This window comes from Eubalaena glacialis, chromosome 5 (assembly GCF_028564815.1).
Source record: "Eubalaena glacialis isolate mEubGla1 chromosome 5, mEubGla1.1.hap2.+ XY, whole genome shotgun sequence".
NCBI lineage: Eukaryota > Metazoa > Chordata > Mammalia > Artiodactyla > Balaenidae > Eubalaena > Eubalaena glacialis.
Window position 1 is genome coordinate 92,163,457 of NC_083720.1, and position 24,309 is coordinate 92,187,765.

At 37.4% G+C, this 24,309-nt stretch overlaps 1 protein-coding gene across 5 annotated transcripts in view; it reads left to right on the forward strand.

Moving 5' to 3' along the window:
* The window catches only part of ALB (albumin), a 136,170-nt gene that overhangs the window by 28,979 nt on the left and 82,882 nt on the right, over positions 1-24,309 (forward strand). Inside the window, exon 3 of one of the 5 annotated variants that reach the window (XM_061192372.1) lies at positions 12,099-12,155. The exons of the other annotated variants lie outside the window; for them this stretch is intronic. The gene's annotated coding sequence lies outside the window, so the exon portion shown is untranslated. The remainder of the gene's footprint in view (positions 1-12,098; positions 12,156-24,309) is intronic. 5 annotated transcript variants of the gene reach the window in all.

Sequence of the window (24,309 nt, forward strand, 5' to 3'; positions counted from 1 at the left end):
ATTTTGTCTATCTTACTGTGAATGCGGTTTTCATTCCACAGGCTGCAGGATTGTAGTTCTTCTTGATTCTGCTGTCTGTCCTCTGTTCGATAAGGCTATCTAAGAGGCTTGTGCAAGCTTCCTGATTGGAAGGACTGGTGGTGGGTAGAGCTGGCAGTTGCTCTGATGGGTAGAGCTCAGTAAAACTTTAATCTGCTTGTCTGCTGATGGGTGGGGCTGAGTTCCCTCCCTGTTGGTTGTTTGACCTGAGGCAACTCAGCACTGGAGGCTACAGGCTCTTTGGTGGAGCTAATGGCAGACTCTGGGAGGGCTCATGGCAAGGAGTACTTCCCAGAGCTTCTGCTGCCAGTGTCCTTGTCCCTGCAGTGAGCCACAGCCACCCCCTGCCTCTGCAGGAGACCCTCCAACACTAGGTGGTAGGTCTGGTTCAGTCTCCTATGGGGTCACTGCTCCTTCCCCCTGAGTCCTGATGAACACACTACTTTGTGTGTGCCCTCCAAGAGTGGAGTCTCTGTTTCCCCCAGTCCTGTCGAAGTCCTGCAATCAAATCCCACTAGCCTTCAAACTCTGATTCTCTCGGAATTCCTCCTCCTGTTGCTGGACCCCCAGGTTGGGAAGCCTGACGTGGGACTCAGAACCTTCACTCCAGTGGGTGGACTTCTGTGGTATAATTGTTCTCCAGTTTGTGAGTTAGCCACCCAGCAGTTATGGGATTTGATTTTATTGTGATTGACTCCCTCCTACCATCTCATTGCGGCTTCTCCTTTGTCTTTGGATGTGGGGTATGTTTTTTGGTGAATTCCAGTGTCTTTCTGCCGTTGATTGTTCAGCAGTTAGTTGTGATTCTGGTGCTCTCACAAGAGGGAGTCTCCAGAGCTCTGCTTTTCCAAATGTGGTGAGATGGAAAAAATGGGTCAAATGACTTGAACTGACATTTCACAAAAGAAGGTCTCAAAGTTGTTTTTATGAAGATGAAATGACATCTTAGTGCTTAAAATGGTACCTTCACTTTTCTTTGGCCAGCTCTTGGATTCTTTCCTGCGTCGCGAAGCCAAGAACCCTCACTTGGTAGTCATTCCATCCTAAGGACTCTTGCAGGTCTCAGGACATGGCATCTCCCTCTCCTGCCACAGAGCAACACTCCACTGTGTGCAGCAGGCAGTGGGCAGGACATGGCAGGCTGTTGTAACTTCTTTTAAATTCTGATTTTATTCATTTGGGTCCTCTCTTTTTCTTGATCAGTCTGGCTAAAGGTTTATCAATGTTTTTATCTTTTCAAAGAACCAGCTCTTAGTTTTTTTGGCCTTTTCTATTTTTTTTGTTTGTTTTTTTACTGGTTTCTTTAAGTGTAAGGTTAGGTTTTTTGTTTGAGATTTTTCTTATTTCCCAAAGTAGGCTTGTATCGCTATAAACTTCCCTCTTAGAACTGCTTTTGTTACATTCCATAGATTTTGGATTGTTTTATTTTCATTTTCATTTGTCTCCAGGTATTACTTAATCTCTTCTTTGATTTCTTTAGTGACCTATTGGTTGTTTAGCAGCGTATTGTTTCGCCTCCACATTTTGTTTTGTTTTGTTTTGTTTTGTTTTTTGCATTTTCTTGTAGTGATTTCTAGTCTCATATCTTTGTGGTCAGAAGAGATGTTTCATATTATTTCAATCTCCTTAAATTTACTGAGACTTGTTTTATGGTCTAGGATGTGATCTATCCTGGTGAATATGCCCTGTGCACTTGGAAAGAATGTCTGTCTCACTGATTTTGGATAAAATGTTCTATATATATCTATGAAGTCCATCTGGTCTAATGGGTCATTTAAGACCAGTATTTCCTTATTGATTTTCTGTCTGGATGGTCTGTCCATTGAGGTAAGTGGAGTAGTAAAGTCCCCTACTATTATTAGGTTACTCTCAATTTTTCCCTTTATGTTTGTTAATATTTGCTGTATGTATTTAGGTGCTCCTATGTGGGGTTCATTTACATTTATAATTGTTATATCTTCTTGTTGGATAGATCTCTTTATCATTATGTAGTGTTCTTCTTTGTCTCGTGTTACACTTACACTCTTTGTTTTAAAGTCAGTTTCATCTGATGTAAGTATTGCTACTCAAGCTTCCCTTTCCTTTTGTTTCCCCTCAGTTTTAGCCTGTGTGTGTGTTTAGACTTGAAGACAGCATATATGTGGGTCTTGTTTTTTTGTTTGTTTGTTTTTTTAATCCATTCAGCCACTCTATGTCTTTTGACTGGAGCATTTAGTCCATTTACATTTATAATAATTATTGATAGGTATGAACTTGTTATCATCTTGTTAATTGTTTTGGGGTTGTTTTTGGAGTTCTTTTCTGCTCCTTTCTTCTTTTGGTGTCTTGCCTTGTTATTTGATGACTATCTTTAGTGCTGTGTTTGGATTTCTTTCTCTTTTGTGTGTGTGAATCTGTTACAGATTTTTGGTTTGTAGTTACTATGAGGTTGATATATAGCAGTCTATATATATATATACATGATTATTTTGATGATGATGATGATCAAACTTAAGCTGATGATCACTTAAGTTCAAACACATTCTAACAACCCTGCATATTTTTGCCTCCCACATGTTTAATGTTTTTGACATCATATTTTACATATTTTTATTTTTTTAATCCCTTAACTACTTACTGTGGATACAGATGATTTTACTACTTTTGTCTTTAACCTTCCTACTAGATTTGTACGTGATTGATCCACTACCTTTACTGCATATTTGCCTTTACTAATGAGATTTTTTATTTCATAATTTTCATATTTCTAGTTATGATCTTTTCCACTTAGAGAAGTACTTTTAATTTTTCTTGTAAAGCTAGTTTGGTGGTGCTGGACTCTTTTAGCTTTTGCTGTCTGTAAAACTCTTTATCTCTCCTTCAAATCTGAATGATAGCCTTGCTGGGTAGAGTATTCTTGGTTGTAGTTTTTACTTTTATTACTTTAAATATATCGTGCAACTCCCTTTTGGCCTGCAAAATTTCTGCTGAAAAGTCAGGTGACAATCTTATGGGAATTCCCTTGTACATTATTAGTTGCTTTGCCTTTGATGCTTTTGGGATTCTCTCTTTAATTTTTGCTATTTTAATTACAATGTGTCTTGGTGTGGACCTCTTTGAGTTGATCTTATTTGGGACTCTCTGATCTTATTTGCTTCCTGTACCTGAATGTCTGTTTCATTTTGCAGGTAAGGGAATTTTTCAGATATTATAACTTCAAACATGTTCTCTGCCCCTTTCTCTCTCTCTTCTCCTTCTGGGAACCCTATAATGTGAATGTTAGTACACTTGATGTTCTCAAGAGGTCTCTTAAGCTGTCTTCATTTTTAAAAATATTATTTTCTTTTTTCTCTCAGCTTGGGTGATTTTCACTGTTCCATCATCCAGTTCACTGATTTGTTCCTTTGTATCATCTAATCTACTGTGATTCCTTCTAGCATATTTTTAATTTCAGTTATTGTACTCTTCAGTTCTGTTTGGTTCTTCTTTACATTTTCTAACTCTTTGTTAAACTTCTCACTGTGTTCATCCATTCTTCTCCCAAGTTTGATGAGCGTCTTTATTATCATTACCTTGAATTGTTTATTGGGTAGATTATCTCCACTTCTCTTAGTTCTTCCTCTGTGGTTTTATCTTGTTCTTTCATTTGTTACATATTCCTTTGTCACCTCATTTAGCCTAATTCTCTGTGTTTATTTGTGTATATTAGGTAAGTCAGTTACATTTCCCAATCTTGTGGAAGTGGCCTTATATAGGAGACATCTTATGGGACCCAACAGCATACTCCCTTCTTGTCACCAGAGCTATATGCTGTAGGGGTGCCTCCTATGTGGGCTGAGTGGGCCCTTCTGTTGTGGTGAGGCTGCCTATTGTGGGCAAGCTGGTAGGCAGGGCTGGTCCTTGGCTCTGTTGGTTGCCAGGCCTGCCTCATGTGGAGGCTGCCAGCTACTGGTGGGCAAACCCATGGCGTACCTGGCTGTCCCATGACTCTTGCCAGCCCACTGGTAAGTGGGTAAGCACCTGTCACTAATAGCCTAGAGGGAAGACTCAGAAATGGCACTTGCTAGCACCAGTCCTCATGGTAGAATGAGCACCCCCAAATGGATGTCACCAGTGTCTGTGTCCCCAGGGGTAGTCCCAGTTTCCTGTTGCCTCTCTGGGAGGCTCTCCAAGATCAGCAAGTGGATCTAACTCAGGATACTTTCAAATTACTGTCTCTACGCTAGGTCTCAGAGCATGTGAGAATTTATATGAGCCCTTTAAGAGCAGAGTCTGTTTCCTACAGCCCTCTGGCTCTCCTGTATGAAAGCCCTGCTGGCCTTCAAAACCAGATGTTCTGGTGGCTCATGTTCTTGGTCTAGGACCCCCTTCTGAGGATCCCAATGTGGGGCTCAGTCCCCTCACTCCTTGGAGAGAACCTCTGCAACTGTTATTATCCTCCCATTTGTGGCTCACCTACCCGGGAATGTGGGTCTTGACTATATAGTATCTCCACCCCTCCTACCTGTCTCATTGTGGTTCCTTCTTTATATTTTTATTGTGAAAAATCTTTTTTTTTTTTTGTGCTAATCTTTAGGTCATTCTTATTGATAGCGTCTCTGTAATTAGTTGTAATTTTGGTGTGCCCATAGGAGGAGGTGAGCTCAGGGTCTTCCTACTCCACCATCTTGACCACTCCCTAATGTAACGCACATTCTTTAAAAACAAATGAACACATTATTTTTAAAACTATCTTACTTATTAAGACTATTAGTATTTCATCAAATTTGTTTGTAGAAATGTTAAATGGGATCTGGTAACATTTAACTTCTCAGGATGGCTTCTTTGAATGAGGCTAAACATTGCCATACCCATTGTACCTCATCTTCAATTTGTTTTTATTTGCAACCTCAATATATTGATTAGGTGCTCAGCATTATAAGCACTAGAGAGGTAGTATAAAATCAATCCTATTCCTCAAGATATTTATTTAGTGAGATATGGCCTATATACAGGAAACAACAAGGAATTGCACAATTATTTATAAGATAATAACTATATGCATATTAAGTCGTATATTCTATAAATCCTGTTCTTGCTACTCTGAGAGTGGGAAGGTTTAGGACAGGTTGGATAGAGACATCAGCCATTAAATTTTAAGCCAGATAAAGGACTCCAGAGACAGTATCAAGTAGGTTAATTAATTATCTGGAGTAGCTAGAAGAAATAAGAGATAAAAAATAAGTATAAAGCATTGTCTAAGTCAAAAACCTGGAGAATGTTACTGAAACTGAATCTGTTGTCAGATGCAAGGAATGAATGTTTAGCTAAAAGCCAGAAGACAAATCGGAGGTCATGATTTTGTCAACACAAGAAAACAGTGGGAGAAAGGAGTAACATGGCAATGAGTTTAACGGATTTGTCACTGTCAGTGTGAGAAGGGCTGGATTACTTGAAGCTCCCTGTTAGTTACCAGAGACATTTACCTATTTCTGAAGCTTAATTGTTATTGGGTGTGGGTCACATGCTGAATATGTGAGGGGGGCCTGAATTAAAGGAAATTGATTACAGGGTGATTTTCCTTCTGACTACTACACAAACACCCAGGCTTGGCCTTTCAAGGAAGGGAAGACTTTCCAAGGATTGCCTTTGAAGCAGTCAATTTTCTTTAGTAGGAGGTTCTATTCCATCTCTGTGTCTTATGGCCCTGGGCGTTTGCCTGCTCTGATCTGTTCACTATAATTATTGTGTAGACACCTCCCAGGTTCCTGATGTGCAATCATTCATTCCATAGTCCATCTGGCCTTTGACTGTGGCTCCATTCCCAATTTATAGTTCTGCTCCTGTCCTTTGAACTAGACTTTGGTGTTTGGTTTCTTCTTTTTGATTCTTGGCCTGCTCTCAAAAGAGTGTTCTAATAATCACTCCCACTTCAAACTGCTTCACTTTAATTTTTCTGTAAGGACTCAATCCCCATTTCTGTAGGGACCATACCCCCCATTTTTGATCATGGAGTAATGCCTCAACCCAAATCACTGGGCCTTACATGAGGGATTCACATCAGTGGCTGTTCACTTGTGTTTTCCTCTACTATATACAAGACAAAGTGCCAGGACTAGCTATAATAATGGCAAAGTCCAGATCATTCCCTACTGTGTATTTTGGCTCCTTGTCTCTGGCAGTTGGGATAAGTTGCAAAGGAATTGGGTTCTGAGTGAAGTTCTAGGGACATGTGCACAGGGATTAGTGAAAATGAATTTGGGATGCAGGGATGGAAAACCTGGAAGTGGAAGACCCCCATTTTATGGGTCAGGAAGCTTGTTCTTGTGTAGGTTAGAAAGTAGTAATAGGAGTAATAGGTGGCACACATCTGTTATGAGAAGAGCCACAGAGTCTTCTCTTTGTATTGCCTCCCCAAGTGTTCAAGACTGTCAATTTAAGCTTTCATTTATTTAACAGATACTCATTGAGCACCTACCATATATGTATTAGGCAGCAGGCTAGAGCTTAAGGATACAATAGTGAACAAAAACAGACATGGTCCCTATTGTTATTAAGCTTACAAGCTAAGTGGGAGAAAGACATCATACATTAAACCAAAAATTACATAATGGAAATTAATGCTAAATATAACATAATAATATAACTATCCCATTTAAACAAATATAAATATAATAATATAACTATAATTAATGGAAAGCTATAATTATGTTTAGTGCTATGAGGATGAAGTACATAATACTATAAGAGAGTATAAAAGTGCTTCCCTGAGAAATTATGGCTGATCTGAGCTCTTAAGGGAAAAGAGGAATTAACCCGGTAAAGGAGGGATGAAGTACATCCAATCTTAGTCCCTGTGGTAAAAGGAATTATCGTGGCTTCAAGTAGTTGAAAGAAGGCTATTGTTACCATTGTGTCAGAAAGCTATGAAAAACATTTTGCCAGATGAGTCTAAGAAGCAGGTAACATCCAAGGAAGTAAAGGAGGGCTATGGTAAGAATTTCTGTCTTTAACCAAAGAAAGATGGGTTGCCATTGAAGTGTATTAAGCCAGAGAGTGCGATGATTTGTGTTTTGAAAAGATCATCCTACTTGCTTATGTGGAGGAGACCAAAAAGATATAGGGAGACCTGTCAGAATGCTGATTTGGTAGGTTCAGCAAGATACAATGCTGGCTTAGACTGCCATGTTAGTGGTGGAGGTAACTGGAAGGAGTTGGATTTAAGACAGATTTTGAAGTCAGAGCCAATAGGACTTGCTGATGAATTGGTCCAATCTCTGACCCCTCCAATTGTTCCTTGATCTTTTAGAAGATCATCTTTTTGATGATCTCATCTCCTATTTTACGAAGAAAATAGAAGCCATTAGACAAGAACTCTCTCTTATACCTGCCAACAAACGTGTACTAGAGAGGGTCTTAGAGGAAGGGATATCTTCAGGGGACAAATTTCAATTAAAGAAAGGGAATAAAGTGAGAGCTCAAGAGAAGCTTCTAAGGATACAGAGGAGTTTTCTGGATAAGTCCTGGTTATTGTATTGGGCTCTTTACTAAAGTTTGGAATTGGAGTAAAAGGTGAGGACTGATCTGAAGAAAGGAGGTGAAAAGTGTTATGGTTATGATGGTGAAATAGAGGATGGATGACCGTACAATTTGTCTTATAATGCAAGGCATGGTGAATTTCTTTGAGGCAGATGGACAGTGGGAAGTGGACCAGAGGATTTGACCAGGGTTGTCATAAACATAGCAATTGCCAACCCACATGTTAGGTCTGGACAATGCTGACTGTAGAAACTGAAGATTCACGTGCTGTAGTGACTGGGTAATGGTGGATATTAAAACCATCTCTCTTGTGTCAGGAGATGTCCATAACTCATTTGGGGTATTTTGGATTTCTTCCAGGAATTGACTTGTGGCAAAGGTTATGGTGATGCTAGGCCTAAAGGAAAGCAGTGGGCATGAAACCCATATTTGTTGAAGAAGGGATATAAAAACTGTTAAAGGCCAACTTCTCTGTTATGAGATGAGTGACCTAGTCATATTGCTTATTTGATATGTAGCCATGGACTTTTCTTTCTTTCTGTATCTGGTGGATCATTCTTTTTCATCTTCATCTGTGGATAATGAGTAGGAGAGGGATGAATTAAGACATTGCACTCTAGAAACACAATAATTGCAATACATGGTATCACTCTAAATTGTCAGGTAGTTTATGGATTTGGAACACCTCCTTAATTAGCAAGGCCACAGGCTCTGAAGCAGAATGTGATTAATGTAAAGGATACTTTGTGCCCCATCTTGGTGGAAGCACTAAGAATTATACTAAATCTATATGAAGGGGAAGGGTTATGATGAACCATGGTAACAGTTTTTTAATGAGCTCTGAGGATCAGGTGTAATTTTTCCTAGGGTATTTTGAGCCTGCTTTGATTCTAGATGCAAATCTTATAAGCAGTGGTACGCATCAGAACATTTTGTCAGAAAAGAGGATTACCATATATACTTATGGGTCATGTTTGGGGTCTTGAATGGACCCCAGCATCTAGCCAGGTCAACATTTGTCTTTGATTCACTTTTGTAAAAACAACTCCTTGATTCTTCAAGGCTGCTTCCAGTCATTCTGGAGATCCCTCGGATGCTGTTTGGCCCAAATGTCTGCCTCTTGCTGCCCTCTGATAAAGTCTTTCTCTTCTAGCTGTGGTTCTAGGGCCATGTCAACCTTCGAGCAAAGAGTCTCAGACATGATTAACCTTGTCCATCAATAAAGTCATAAATTTCTTTTGCCTTATATGTGCCTGATATATACATGATATAAAGTTTGACTTCCCAGAAGAATATGAAACACAGCACCTGACATATGCTTAGCTCTCTTTTCATTTGTGCTGTTCTTTGTTAAGAACATCAGGTTATGGAGCAATTTTATGCTCTCTCAATAAGTGTATTCACACCTTAAAGACAGTGTTTACAGTGAGCGAATCAGTTTCATATATTGCGTAATTAATTATTGTCACAGATAACTTTCTCTAGAAAGTTAAGAACAGGCAGAGTTCATATCAGCCTGAGGTACCCTTATGGCAGGGATTCCTCCATGGAGATGATGGAGGCCTCTCTTTATGATGAGAGGAGGAGACGGATGGTAGGGTGTGATTGAGACTGAGGTGAAGAGGATCTTCCACTCTTGAAAGGTAATTACCATTTGTACATCACTGACATCTTCTCTCTTTCCTCTAACTTACATGGCTGGAAAGGGTATCATTCGGGGTTCTTTCAGGATAATAGAATCGCTATAAAATTTTGGGGAATAAGGGATTTATTAAAAGTGAAAGGAGCTGTGGAAATGAAACTTTGCAAGAGTGGAGTCAGAGACCCAGAGAAATCATCACCAATCAGAACCTTCTAAATATCTGCCTGGTAGACAAGTTGAAGTTTGCAGGGAAAAGCAAGAAGCCAAGTACTTCAGGCTGCCAAAGTGCAGCAGTGAAGGGGAAACTTGAGGTGGGATCTATGGAAATTGCTGCCTCTGGGAAGTTATTGCCTTCATGTAGCTACTGCCTCTGTGGGTCCACAGTCAAATACCTGGTGGAGAGCCTGGGGTCACTGTTGGCCAGCAGGGCCAGCAGCTGTGAGGATGAGCCAAATGCAGGGGAGGATAAGGTGGGACTTGCTAATATCCTGTGTCTGTCGTCACCATGTCTGACAACAATGACTTTCCGACAGCGATGGCCTCTGCTTCACTTTTGCCTTTTAAATCTCATGCAGTTCCTCTTTTGGTCAACTCTAACCTAGTAACACAGAGAGAAAAGAATTTTGAGTAATGTAGTTTTCAGCATTAGCTAAATCACACAATCTAGCATAGACATTCAAACCCAAAGGTCTCAGAGATACATTTACTGGAGTTTCCTCAGAGGTGAAGATGGTATAGTGGTCCTAGGGCCACAAAACCCAGGCAATCATATAAGGCCATATTTTTTGACATATCTAGATCATGGAGAATCAAATCAAAATAAAACACCAGAGTATTCTAATGGCTAAAGAGTATCACCAAATACTTAAATTCCTCCAAGTTATACAAAAGACCATTTCCCTAATAATGTTCCCTTGAATGTGGATTAGATTTCATACTCCTTCTGAGTTGGTCTAAAGCCTTGGGGGTGGACAGCCTCATACCGGCGCAGCTTTGGAGTTGCAATAGATCCTGGAAGAATTGGGGTTTCTCATTCTTCTCTTTAAAGAGTACCAGGACCCCAGCAAAGGAATAAAGAGGGTTGAGAGATTGCCACAGAGATTTCATCTATGGAATTCTAAAGGGCAGAAATCTTCTAAGAGTGAAGTACATTCCCTTTACTCTTTTGGATTTGAGCCACAGATGCAAAATAGATCATGCATTCAACTGTAAATTTACAGTTATTATCTGCTCCCTGTTTTAAACACACCATTTAATAGGCCAAATATTTTATATTTATATATATCCTCAAGAATGAGAGCATCAGGTAAAACTGTTCAATGGCCTGTGGGAATGCTACACTCAAGTGAAGTTCAGTGTCTAAGTGCTCCAGGAGTTCACAGCATTGTGTGTCTCTAGTTAGTTGACGATAATAGCCCTCTAACAGCATATACCTAGCTAATATATATGCCCGGACATGTTCCCCCTAATGTTCTAGCTTCTTCTTTGTCTTATTCTTCTCTTCCATAGTCTTCCTCTCCACTTGTCTGTCTACACTGAAAACTCATCCTTCTTCTGGGAAGGAGGTCATAGCTACAAGGAGGTATAATTAGGCAACTATGTATGGAAGTCTGATGAAGATTTTTGGTCAAGTTTCTTGGATAAGCAGTCCAGACTATCTTATCCCAGTGTGGTGACATTGTGATACACCACCTGGATCCCTTCAATGAAGGCCTGATGCCTCAGCTGCTGAAGGAGCTATCTACAGATAGCCATCAGGTTTCAGCACCTTCAGAGATTGCCTCAGTTCCAGAGACCCACATGGGAAGGTCTATATCCAATAGTGGATTGAGTATAAAGGCCTTGCCATCTGAAAGACCATTCTAGCTCCAAAGCTTCCAACGGGGTTGGGTGGAGCTTTACTCGCTTCTCCCTCTCCCCTCTCCTGCTTCCTCTTCTCCCTTCCACAGGTGTCAATCCCATGGGTACTCCTTAGTCCCAAGAGTACTCACTGTACACTAAACTCAATCTCAGAATCTGCTTTCTAGGAATCCAAGCTGCAAGACCTGAAGAGCTTGTGAGTCTTTCTTGGAGCTGTGCTTGAAAAGACAGATGACTAATCCTCCCCTCTGCCTTCCTCCCCTCAGATAATAGCCTTGTAGTGAGGTTATGGATTAAAGGTGCATTGTCACAGTAAAAAAAGTGCTACTGGAGTTTAGAAGGAAGAAAATGATCAGTGAGAGTTCAAGAAGTGAAGAAAGGCTTTCCAAAGACTATGGTGTTTATATGGTCTATGAAAGATGATAGAGCATGTCATGACAGTAAGACACAAGAGACTATCCTGTTCTCCTTTTCCTCTCCAATTTATTCTCCACTCTGCTACTACCTATTTTGATGCCCAAATAGGGTCAGATTGCCTTTCTTCTTAAAATCCCCAAATTCCTTTTGTTACTCTTGGTATGGAGTTGAAACTCAAAGAATCTGTGACCTGGATCCTCCCTCACTTCTCTGACCTCATCTCTCATTCCTCAGCTCTACTGAATTTCATTTAGTTTCACCAAAGTACCATGCTAATGCATTCCTGGGCCTTTTCACATATAGTTCTGCTTGCTTAGACTACTACTTTCTTCTATTACCAAGCTGACTCCAACTTATATTTCAGGACTCAGCTTCAATGTCACTTCCCTGGGAAACCTTTCCTGTCAATGCAGTTGCCTTTTTTGCCCCCCCCTCCCCATAACACCCTGTACTTCCCCAGGAATAACACTTAGAAAATTTTGTTTTAATTTTTGTTTTCCTTAAACACTATACACTACCTAATAACACATAATGTTTGTTGAGGGCTTGCTATGTGTCAGGAACTGTTCTATGCACTTGATATGTATTATTTCCTTTAATCTTTACAATAAAATTATGATACTATATTATCCCTTTTTGACAGATAAGGAAATAGAGGCAAATGGAAGTTAAGGAACCTCACACAGTAAGAAACCTCACAGTAAGTGGTATTTTAACCTGTGTTTTAACTTGATCTGTCTGGTTCTGGAGCCTGTGCCACCACTACATTGTGGTTTGGTGTCTACTACATGGTAAACACTAAACAAATATTTATTGAATGAATGAGTTTAATAGCCCCAACCAGAAGAGAAGAAGAATACTCAGGATTATTGGGAATAAAGCAGGAAAGTTAGGTCCAGATTATGGAAGCTCTAGGACCCTGAGATATAGTTTAGATCTTAGGTGGTTGGGGATAAGGACTTATGTTGAAATCACTTTAAAAAGGAGATTCAGTTGGCAACAGTTTATGCAACTTCTACTCCCTGCCTTCTACCTCAACCTTCAACTTGAAATTAGAACAAGTAGAAAGGGGTATGATGAAGCATTAATGGAAAAATTCAATACTGCATAAGATCTAAAGGCTGAATTTTCTGTTTTCTTTAACCGAAGGTCATATATATTTAAAGAAGCAGAAAGTATCTTTTTCAGATAATTTTATGGCATGACTATTAGGATTTTATATTTTAAAAACATGAATAGATTTTTGAAAAATCAGTTACTTTCTATAGGATGTTTAGGGGAAAACCATATTTTTTTGAGAATTAAGTTATATGTCTTTACCAAAGCTTGTATTATATACCTATATATGTATATTTTTTGACAGATTCCTTTTCTTAAAAAAACTTTTTTCCAGTTAGGATTTTAGGGTTCATGTTAAACCCAAAATATTAAAATCAACTGTGACAATCTATAACTTTTAATACTTTCTGTTCATTCCATGTTCACAAGGTAAATAATACTTTTTGTTGCAAACAAAGCCATCTATTGGACCAAGTGTCTTAACTAGAAAACTTTGCTGTTAATCTCTAAGTGCGAAATTCCACCCTCAAGTATGTTTGTTGAGAGTGGTAAAGACTTATTACATTGTCCTCCAAAGTGATCTGAGTACATTGGATGAATAGTCATGGGGCTTACCCAGGAATAGTGTAAGTATCATAACATTCCACTTTTTTCTCCACCCCATCCCCATTACCCCACCCCTCACTTTTACTCATATTACAGAGTGAGAAATTGTAACAATATTTCCCTCTTATAATTCTAGTTGTTCTCACTCCAAAATGCCTTGATTATTTCAAAGCTGTTAATCCAGGGTCTTCTGTTCTAAATTTTTATTTTTTCATTTTGTTTCCCCATACATGTACTATGTTACTGATGTACATTGTGACAATCTAGGGATACACATTAGAGTTTTAGTGAAACAGACATGACTAGACTAACAGGAGAGGACTTGTCTTTGCATAGTTGAAAGGCTCTCTTTGTTGCCTTTGGCAGTATATATCTAAATCTGTACATTCCTGTTTTTAGAATTTGGGAATACAAAGGTTGGAAGATATATAGTCATACCTTACATCACAGAATGTCTAAGTGTGATCAGAACCTAGCATAGTATTTATTATCAAGAATGGTAGAGAGCTTTGCATCTTGGAAGTGAAAACTGCAGTCATTTACAAATAACAAAGGAATGTTTCCATTTATATGCTGTAAAAAGTTATATGACTATAACTGTAAATTCTATTCTCATTCTCTCTTGCTCCCTCTCTTCTTCCCTCCTTCCCTTCATTTTTCTATCTGTAGAGTTTGATAGCTGATGTAAGTAACAGAGAAAATTTACCATACTTTGAAGAATATTATCTTTAACGTATTTCAATATGTGTAACTATTAGTTTTAGGACACACTTAGACTACTGAGTTGCAAATCAAAATGCAAAAGAATTTAAGCGACTGGAAAAGTAATGTAATATATACTATAACGTGATATAATAATATATTATGATATGATATGTACTCAGAAAAAGAAGCCCAGAAAGACCCAATCCAAGTAAATCACTTTGGAGGTCTTGTGGAGAGCACTTCGAAAAGATAGGCAGTAATTCTTTGGAACAACTGAAATTGAGGCCCATGCTACTTCAATTGTGAGAGACAAGTCATAAATATTAAAACATAATGAATAAAGAAAACAGACAGGAGTTTTTAATATGAACCTCAATCAAAATTCACAAAGGAAGAAGTTTTGATTTTTGGCATTGATTTGCGATTGAGCTGTTTCTTTCATGGGCAACTCTATGTAGTGCAGGGTGAAATGTGTGGCTCCTGGGATTTATTCATTATTAAGGATGGTTGATAAATCTTGTAAGCAATGTTGAAAAGCAAAACTAGCTATATGTAATCATTTATTCTAACCTATGACAAATGAGGTATTTTGAAACAATAGGGAAGTGAATGAGGAAGATTTTATCAAAAAAGTAAATATCAAAATACATTAAATGGGCTGAACACAATTTGAAGAGATTTATAAAACACAGAAGAGCATATCTGGACATCTTAAATTAAAATAATAATTGGGAAAATATTAGGCTGTATATTGACAGAAACAATATCTATGTCATAAACTGTTATCTATGTCATAAACTGTCATAAACTGTTTATACAAAGTGATAAGCTAAATACCAAATTCTCAAAAAAAGAACAGAAAGTATAATTTGACTCAGTTAACAAGAAAAGATTAATAATGAGACATGAAAAATGACCAGTTTCAGTAGTAATTAAAATGTGATTTGAAATAGCAACATATTATAATTTTATTCCTATGTTTAATTTCAGAGAAATAAAAATGGTGAGATTATTTTGAAATTGTTATATGTTGCTGGTATCAGTATAAATTGCTCAAACCATTTTGTGAAGTTATTAGGCAATAAATGTAAAAAGGTATGCAATGTATTCTCCCTTTGATTCTCTAATTCTCATAGGAACTTATTCTTGTGAAAAATGCCAAAGAAGAAAAAAGGATGTGCATTATGATTTCATAGGGTGGGGAAGGGAAAAATACAAAATGGCCATTGATAGGGAATTGCTTAAATAAATTATGGTGCAGGAACTCAATGGAATACTATGTTGCCATTTATAAGGGATATTTGGGGTATATGGGAACCATAGGTGTTTCTCAACTAATATTTAAGAAAAATAATTTGTTTGCAAGAGGTAGGCAGTAAAATCAAAGCATAATAGATCAGGGCAAAGAAGGAGAATGGCTTTCAAGTCCAAAGTACATAATTGTAACCTGAATGAACTTACTGGCACGTTTAATGAAAGAATGTGCCAACTGAGGATAGGGTTGTTCAGCAATGGAAACAACAACAAAAAAGGAGAGGTCTTGAAGACAAAACAGGTGTGTGCCCATTCAGCACTGATTAGGACATTATTATCTTGCTTAGAAGTACTTAAAGCAGTTATGGGGACAGACATTCAAATTACTCAGGGATTCTTTTTTTGTCTGTAGTCCATTCTAATCAGGCTACCCCCTATCATTAGACATCTCATGGAGTTTGCCTAGACGGATAGAATGTGATAGGCAGGTCAAAGCAAACACAGGACGGTAGGCTTGCATCTTTACTTCTTTACTTCTCATTGTAAATTAATAAATGGCTATTCTAGTTTCATCATATGTCAGTCTCTTTAAGGTTTGTTGGAATGAATGAGGCCCCATACTCAATCAATTCTGGAACAGGGAAAAAATTGGGTGTCCCAGTCTGTAAAATGAGGGGATAGTGAAGAATTTACCAAGGTAAGTGGCACCTTGTGGACATGACTAATCACCTGGAGTTCCACAGGTGACACCCTATTTCATTTTACGAAGTCTTTGAGCATCACCACATTAAGAAGATAATTATGAATCCATGCAGCAGGGAGAAAAACTGTTTTGCTATAATTTTAAATAAAAAGTTAAAGCGTAACATTTTGTCTATCACAAAAGCAACAATTTAAAATATAGATGAATATGGGCACAATAATAAGGGAACAAGGGAAAAGAAACAGTGACTGTGTTAGAGGGACATGCCAATAATACACATTTTTTTCTACTGCCATTTTGTTTGTTTACTTAATAAAAATCAGGAGAAAAAGTTCTGCATTACATAAATATAAAGTGTTATAATAATAACAATATTAGTAATACAAATAATAGCATATTTAATAATAATTAAATGATAAAATGTATATTAAGCAATACTAATTTTAGAGTCATTTTCATTTCTAATTGACCCATGAATCTGTTAAGGCCAATACATGGTAACAGAGAAAATTGTAATTCAAAATAAAGGTGCAGGGACTTCCCTGGTGGTCCAGGGGTTAAGACTCCACACTCCCACTAGATCCCACATGCCGCAACTAAGAGCTCATATGCCGCAACTAAAGATCCCACATGGGGCCATGAAGATCTCACGTGCTGCAACTAAGAGCTGGAGCAGCTAAATAAATAAATAAATAAATAAATATTAAAAGAAACAAAAAACAAAATAAAGGTGCAATAGCCACATAACTATATATCGCATACCAAAAAGAGTATTTTCTAGACGTGTGACTTTCCAATTCTCAGACAAGTGAAAGCATATTGTGCATTAAAAGTCACCTTCTAAACCATACTAAAGACTTTGAATAATCTCTGGTAAATTACTTGGTAACTAATATACAAATAGAAAGTCTGGTTATATATGCTTGTAATTTCCTTTTTAACAAGCAAGTCATTTTGCTGGTTTACTTCATTCTTGATTTTCCCTTTCTTTTTCCCAAGTTATTGAAACGACTTAAAATAAATTTTTTTGCATCTCCTAGTTTCTCATAGTCAAGTTAAAATTTATAAGAAATAAATTTTTTACGGAGACACTCATTATTAAGAGGCTTAACATAATGATTTCCATCTACCTCCTTAGCAGTTAAAGGTTTTTATAGAATATCGTGATTTATGACTTAAATATTAAGTGAAGTTTATTGTGAAGGCTACCAGTAATGGACTTGTAGAACAAAATAGAGTCAAATGTGAGCATTACCCAAATATATGTTTGAGATTTAAATTTTAACCTTAAGTATTTAAGTAAAATTTTATTCAAATAGTGATTCAGTATAAGCAGAAGTGTTATCACTCCAATTCTCTCTTCTGTGTTTTCTTTCTTTTAATCTCTGTCTTTTCATCATTGAGTCAGCTTAGTGAAAGTCTGCACCTCCCTCTAGAATATGAAAATGGCAGTCACTTTTCACTCATTCTGAGGGAGAAATACTCTTCTCAAGAGGAACCCTCAGGCTTCCCTGGTGGCTCAGTGGTTACGAATCCGCCTGCCAATGCAAGGGACACTGGTTCCAGCCCTGATCTGGGAAGTTCCCACATGCCGCGGAGCAACTAAGCCCGTGCACCACAACTACTGAGCCTGCGCTCTAGAGCCCACGAGCCACAACTACTGAAGCCCACGCGCCTAGAGCCCTGCTCCACAACAAGAGAAGCCACCGCAATGAGAAGCCCGTGCACCGCAACGAAGAGTAGCCCCCACTCGCCGCCAACTAGAGAAAGCCGGCTTGCAGCAACAAAGACCCAAAGCAGCCAAAAATAAAATAAAATAAAAAAATAAGGAGGAACTCTCTTAGTGCCTCCACATTCTGCTTTCCAGGGTTCAGCATCAAAGGCTCTTCTTATCCCCAGTCCTCCTTGATTGTCCTACCACTGGCTGGTGTGGAAGCTGAAGGAGCCATTGGATCTGAGTCAGTGACTCCTTATCAGTTCAGAGCAATTTTTCAGGAATAACAGGAAACAAGGAATCGTGGACTATGATGTTAAAATAAACTACACCAGTAGAAAAGCCAGGAGAGAGTAGATTTTACTGTAAAAAAGGAATGAGTGGAGCTAACTGTGTCTCTGGGTACGTCATATCTCCAGTCTTCAAAACTGAATTCAAGTAAGTTGAAACATATTTGGTTAGTCTCTACGTTTCTCATTCATGACGAGTATAAATGTGAATTTAGAGTTAGTTTTAAATGAATGATCTGCTTTTTGTTTGTTTCTAGATGCGTTTTATTCTGCAGTGACTCTTACCTGAAAGCTCTGGGATACATTTGTGGGCACAGATGTATACAGGATATGAAAACATAGATAGACAGTGATAGACCAATTTTAAGAGGTTATAAAAGATATATAGGACATAATACTCTTAAATACACCAAACATCTCCCACCTCCATAGTCAAACACAGCTATGTAAGAGGAGGGGAAAGACACCCATGAAAATTATAAACATGTTATTCAACGTAAACTACAAATAGGCATCAAAGGAAGATTCAAGTAAAAAAAAAATATGAAGAGAGATTAATACAGATAAAATACGTAAATTTGGATGCTAGTAGTTCCACGTATCATGTTGATTAAAAAAAAATCTTGCAATTATTTAAGAAAGTAAATTTAAAAGGCTTTTCCACCAAAATAAATAAAAATGCCTTCTCCACTGTCTCTAATCAATTTAAAAATGATCTATGTTAAAATACACCACATGTGTTGAGTTGAGTAGTCTTGAGGTTATATTTCTCTGTGAACTAGATTTATATTTATGTTAATGCAATCTTGGATTATATTAACTTAAAGTATCCACACCATATTTTAGCTTTTTGTGAGACCGGGATCCACTAAAATATTCTAACTCTATTCACATGATCACTATCCCATATTTCTGAGATTGAGTTTTTTAATTTAAGTGCAGAACTTTTTATTAATGACTGCTAAATTTTATGTCATTACCTTCACTTCTTTATTTTAGTGAGTTAAGGTAATCATTTTGAATCTTGATTCTGCTATGGATCATATTATTTACTGTTGACAAGCTTTTTCTGGAAAACCTAGTGAATATTTTAGGCTTTGTGGGTCATGGGTCTTTGTTACATATCATTCTTTTTCTTTCATTAACAAACAAACAAAAAACCAAACTCTTCTAAATGTAAAGACCATTCTTAGCCCAAGGACCATACAATGGCAGGCGTCAGACCAGATTTGGCCTGCTGTAGTTTGCTGACCCCTGATCAACTGAATTGGTTATCTATTGCTGTATAACAAATTATTTCCACAATTTAATGGCTTAAAATGCAAAACAATATTATCTCAGAGTTTCTGTGGGTCAAGAATCCGGGGCATGGCTTATCTGGTTACCTCTGCCTGGAAGTCCCTTAACAGGCTGTAATGAAGGTGTCTGGGGTGCAGTCACATGTGAAAACTCAACTAAGAGAAGATCTGTTTTTGAGCTCACTCGTGTGGTTTTTGGCAGAATTCAGTTCCTCCAGGGCTGTTGGCCAGAGGTCTCTCTCAGTTCCTTGTCAGGGAGGCCTCTCCATAGGGCAGCTGGATTCTATCACAGCGAGTTAGCAAGAGAGAGCAAGAAAAAAGCATGCAAAATGGAGGCCATAATCTCTTCGTAACCTAATTTCAGAAGCAACTCCCATTACTTTTGCTGTATTATATTCATTAGAAGTGAGTTATTAGGACCAGTTTGCACACAAGGGGAGGGGATCCCACAAAGGTGTGACTACCAGGAGGCAGGAATCATTGGGGTCATCTTAGAGGCTGCCTGCCACATCTATCCACCCAGAATTTTCTGCAACTTAAACAAAACATGCTTTATTCATCAGGTTTTTGATAAAAATATTGAGAAAGAAGTGTTCATGACAGAGTCTTGTGGCATGATTTTTACCTCTCAGATTGACTCCAGTCCACTAACTAATACTATGAATATTGTTGGTTGCATACCTGTAAATTCTCAATTGTGGTGTGATCTAACTATTTTGTCATCATAATATCCTTGGAGATCTCAGGGGACATTATAGTCAAATATATTTTAAAAATCACACTATTTATGAACCTATCACTGGATAGGTGAAATCAAGTTAAAATAAACTGTAAGGACTGTCTTGAAGAATAAAATAAGTCATTGCAATACTACAGCTCAAAGGATATAATAAAGAGAGGACCAGTTCCATCAGCCTTACCTTCATGACAGGCAGTTTTAGAGATGATTGCATCTTATATGAGCCTCGATTTTTTTAACCAACTAGTGAAGCTGCCTTTCTTCCACTTCCATTTGTGCTCTCCTAGAAAGATTTACAGTTTTAAAAAAAATAGCCAACAGACCAAATCAGGGATAAATTATACTTTATAAATATTTTGACAGTAAATCACAATTATGGTCAGATTCAGGGACCATTTTTTTTTTTTTTAATTTTACTTATTTTATTTATTTATCTTTGGCTGCGTTGGGTCTTCGTTGCTGTGCGGGCTTTCTCTAGCTGTGGTGAGCAGGGGCTACTGTTCATTGCGGTGCACGGGCTTCTCATTGCGGTGGCTTCTCCTGTTGTGGAGCATGGGCTCTATGCGCGCGGGCTTCAGTAGTTGTGGCACGTGGGCTCAGTAGTTGTGGTTCACAAGCTTAGCTGCTCCGTGGCATGTGGGATCTTTCCGGACCAGGGCTCGAACCCGTGTCCCCTGCATTGGTAGGCGGATTCTTAACCACTGAGCCACCAGGGAAGCCCCAGGGACCTTTTAAAATTAGAGAATACCAGTCATTAACACCTGCCATCTAGATAGCAACCATATACCAATGTTTCTACTGCTTCAAGAAAGAAGTATAATACTCTAACCAGATTTGACAATATAAAGTGCCATAGTTTTAAGTGCTGTATCACTCAAACTTCATTCCCACTGACAACCCAAATAGTTTGCGACTCTTTCCCCATCAAGTAATATAGTAATGACTACTTACTGGGTGCATACTATGAGCTAAACACAGTACTAAACAAGTTTATATGGATTTTCTTATTAATTTTTCTTAATTCTGGGAGGTAGGTACTACCATTATGTGCATTTTACAGAGAAATTAAGCATCTTGCCTGTGGCATTTACCATTCAGCTGGTAAATGATGAAGCCAAATTTTAAAGTCCAATAGCCTAAGTCCAGAGTACTTCTTAAAGCAGAGGCACAAGAGTAGCATTTGCTTATTTGAAAACTGCTAAGGAAAGTTTTCCTAGGAAACGTGGTTGAACGATTTACTAGTTATTAATTATTTTTTTTGTTTGACACCACTAGATGGCAACATTTTCAAAAGTTTTTACTGCTTAAGGTGGAAAAGTAAATCAACTTTATTATCATTTAAAAAATTCAGCTTTATTGAAGTATAATTGACAAATAAAATTGTAAAATATCTAAATTGTATATTGTGATGAATTGATATACATATACATTGTGAAAGGATTCCCCCCTTTTAGTTAATTAACCTAGCCCTCACCACCCAGATTTATTTTTAATTTTTTTTTAGAATATTTCAGTTCTACTCCCTTAGCAAATTTCAGTTATACAATCCAGTGTTATCAACTATATAGTCACCATGTTTTATATTAGATCCTCAGGCTTTACTCATCTTATAGCTGAAATTCTGTACCTTTTTACCAACCTCTCCTCATTTGCCCCACCCCCCAGCTCCTGGCAACTACTTTTCTACTTTAGGTTTCTATGAATTTGACTTTTTTTAAAAAAAGATTCCACATGATCCACATGAGTGATGCTATGCAGTTATTTGTCTGTCTTTGTCTAGCTTATTTCACTTAGCACAAGGCCTTTAAGTTCTATCTATGTTATCACAAGTGGAGGGATTTCCTTCCTCATGGTTACATAATATTCCATTGTGTGATATATATATATATATACACACATATATATATATAAACAATGCATATATTCTATATATATTACATCTTCTTTATCCGTTTATTCATTGATGGACACTTAGGTTGTTTCCATATTTTGGCTATTGCGAGTAATGCTGCAATGAACATGGAAGTGCAGGCATCACTGCAATATTCTGTTTTCATTTCTTTTCTATATACACCCAAAAGTGGGATTGTTGGATCATATGGTAGTTCTATTTTTCATCTTTTAAGGAGCTTCTCTACTGTTTTCCATAGTGGCTGCACCAATTTACATTCCCACAAACAGTGTACAAGTGTTCTCTTTTCTCCATATCATCACCAATACTGTCCATCTCTTGATTTATTTGATGATAACCATTCTAACAGGTGTGAGGTGGTATTTCATTGTGGCTTTGATTTGTACTTTTATGATAATTAGTGATGTTGAGCACCTTTTCATGTACCTGTTGGCCATTTGTATGTCTTCTTTGGAAAAATGCCTACTCAGTTCCTCTGCTTGTTTTTAAATTGGATTGTTTGGTTTTAAGCTATTAAGTTGTATGACTTTATATATATTTTGGACATTAACGCTTTATCAGATGTATGATTTGCAAATATTTTCTCCCATTCCATAGGTTGTCTTTTTATATTGTTGATGTTTTCGTTTGCTGTGCAGAAGTTTTTTAGTTTGATGTGTCCCACTTGTTTATTTTTGCTATCATTGTCTTTCCTTTTGATGTCAAATCTAAAAAATTATTACCAAGACCAGTGTCAAGGAAATTACCCCCTATGTTTTTGTCTAGGAATTTTATGGTTTCAGGTTTCAAATTCAAATCTTTAATTCATTGTGAGTTAATTTTTGTGAATGGTGTAAGATAGAAATATAGGTTATTTTATTTTATTTTTTTGCATTAGTCTGTCCAGTTTTCCCAACATTTATTGATGAGATTATCCTTTCCCCCTTGTATATTCTTGGCTCTCTTTGTCATAAATTAAATGACCATATATGTATGGGTTTATTTCTGGGCTCTCTATTCTGTTCCACTGATCCATATGTCTGTTTTTATGCCAATACCATACTGTTTGGATTACTCTAGTTTTGTAATATAGTTTGAAAGCAGGATGCGTGATGTCTCCAGCTTTGTTCTTTATATATATATATATATATATATATATATATATATATATATATATATATATTCTTTTCTATATATACTATCATGTCATTTGCAAATAGAGACAATTTTATTTTTTCCCTGGTTCCCTTTTATTTCTTTTTTGTGCCTAACTGCTATGGCTAGGACTCCCAGTACTATGTTGAATAAGAGTAGTGACAGTGAGAATCCTTGTCTTTTTCCTGATCTTAGAGGAGAAGCTTTCAGCTTTTCACTGTTGAATATGATGTTAACTGTGGTTTGTCATATACGGCCTTTATTATTTTGGGGTACATTCCCTCTATACCTACTTTGTTGAGAGTTTTTATCATAAATGGATGTTGAATTTTGTCAAATACTTTTTCAGCATCTATTGAGATGATCATTATGATTTTCATTCTTCATTATATTAATGTGATGTATTACACTGATTGATTTGTGTATGTTGAACCATCCTTGAATCCCAGGAAAAAATGCCATTTGATCATGGTGTATGATCCTTTAACTGTTCTATTGAATTCAATTTGCTAATATTTTGTTGAGGATTTTTGCATCTATATTCATCAGGGATATTGGTCAATTTTCTTTTCTTGTAATATCCTTGTCTGGTTTTGATATCAGGGTGATTCTGACCTTGTAAAATGAGTTTGGAAGTGTCCCCTCACTTTCTATTTTTTGAAAGAGCTTGAGAAGAATTGGTATTAGTTCTTCTTTTTTAAAAAATAAATTTATTTATTAATTTTCTGCTGCATTGGGTCTTCGTTGCTGCGCGCGGGCTTTCTCTAATTTCAGCGAGTGGGGGCTACTCTTTGTTGTGGTGCGTGGGCTTCTCATTGCGGTGGCTTCTCTTGTTGCAGAGCTCAGGCTCTAGGTGTGCAGGCTTCAGTAGCTGTGGCTCACAGGCTCTAGAGCACAGGCTCAGTAGTTGTGGCGCACAGGATTAGTTGCTCCGCAGCATGTGGGATCTTCCCAGACCAGGGATCGAACCCATGTCCCCTGCATTGGCAGGCAGATTCTTAACCACTGTGCCACCAGGGAAGTCTATTAGTTCTCCTTTAAATGTTTGGTAGAATTCACCAGTGAAGCCATTTTGTCCTGGACTTTTCTTTGTTGGGAGGCTTTTGATTACTGATTCAATTTCCTTACTAGTAATTGGTCTGTTCAGATTTTCCATTTCTTCATGTCTCAGTTTTGGTACACTGTGTATTTCTAGGAATTTATCCTTTTTTTTATAGGTTGTTTAATTTTTTGGCATCAATTTTATTATTGATTGGTTTTCTATGAATGAATTATTTATCTTTGATTGGCCAAATTATAATTGCTTTACTTGTAGGAAACATTTTCAATGGTGTAATATAACAATGGCAGAGATTTAAGTGGACAAAAATTGGAGTGTTTCGTGTAGTGTTTGTGTGGATTTTTTTTGGTCAAAATTAGTAAACTTTACTTAAACTTCAA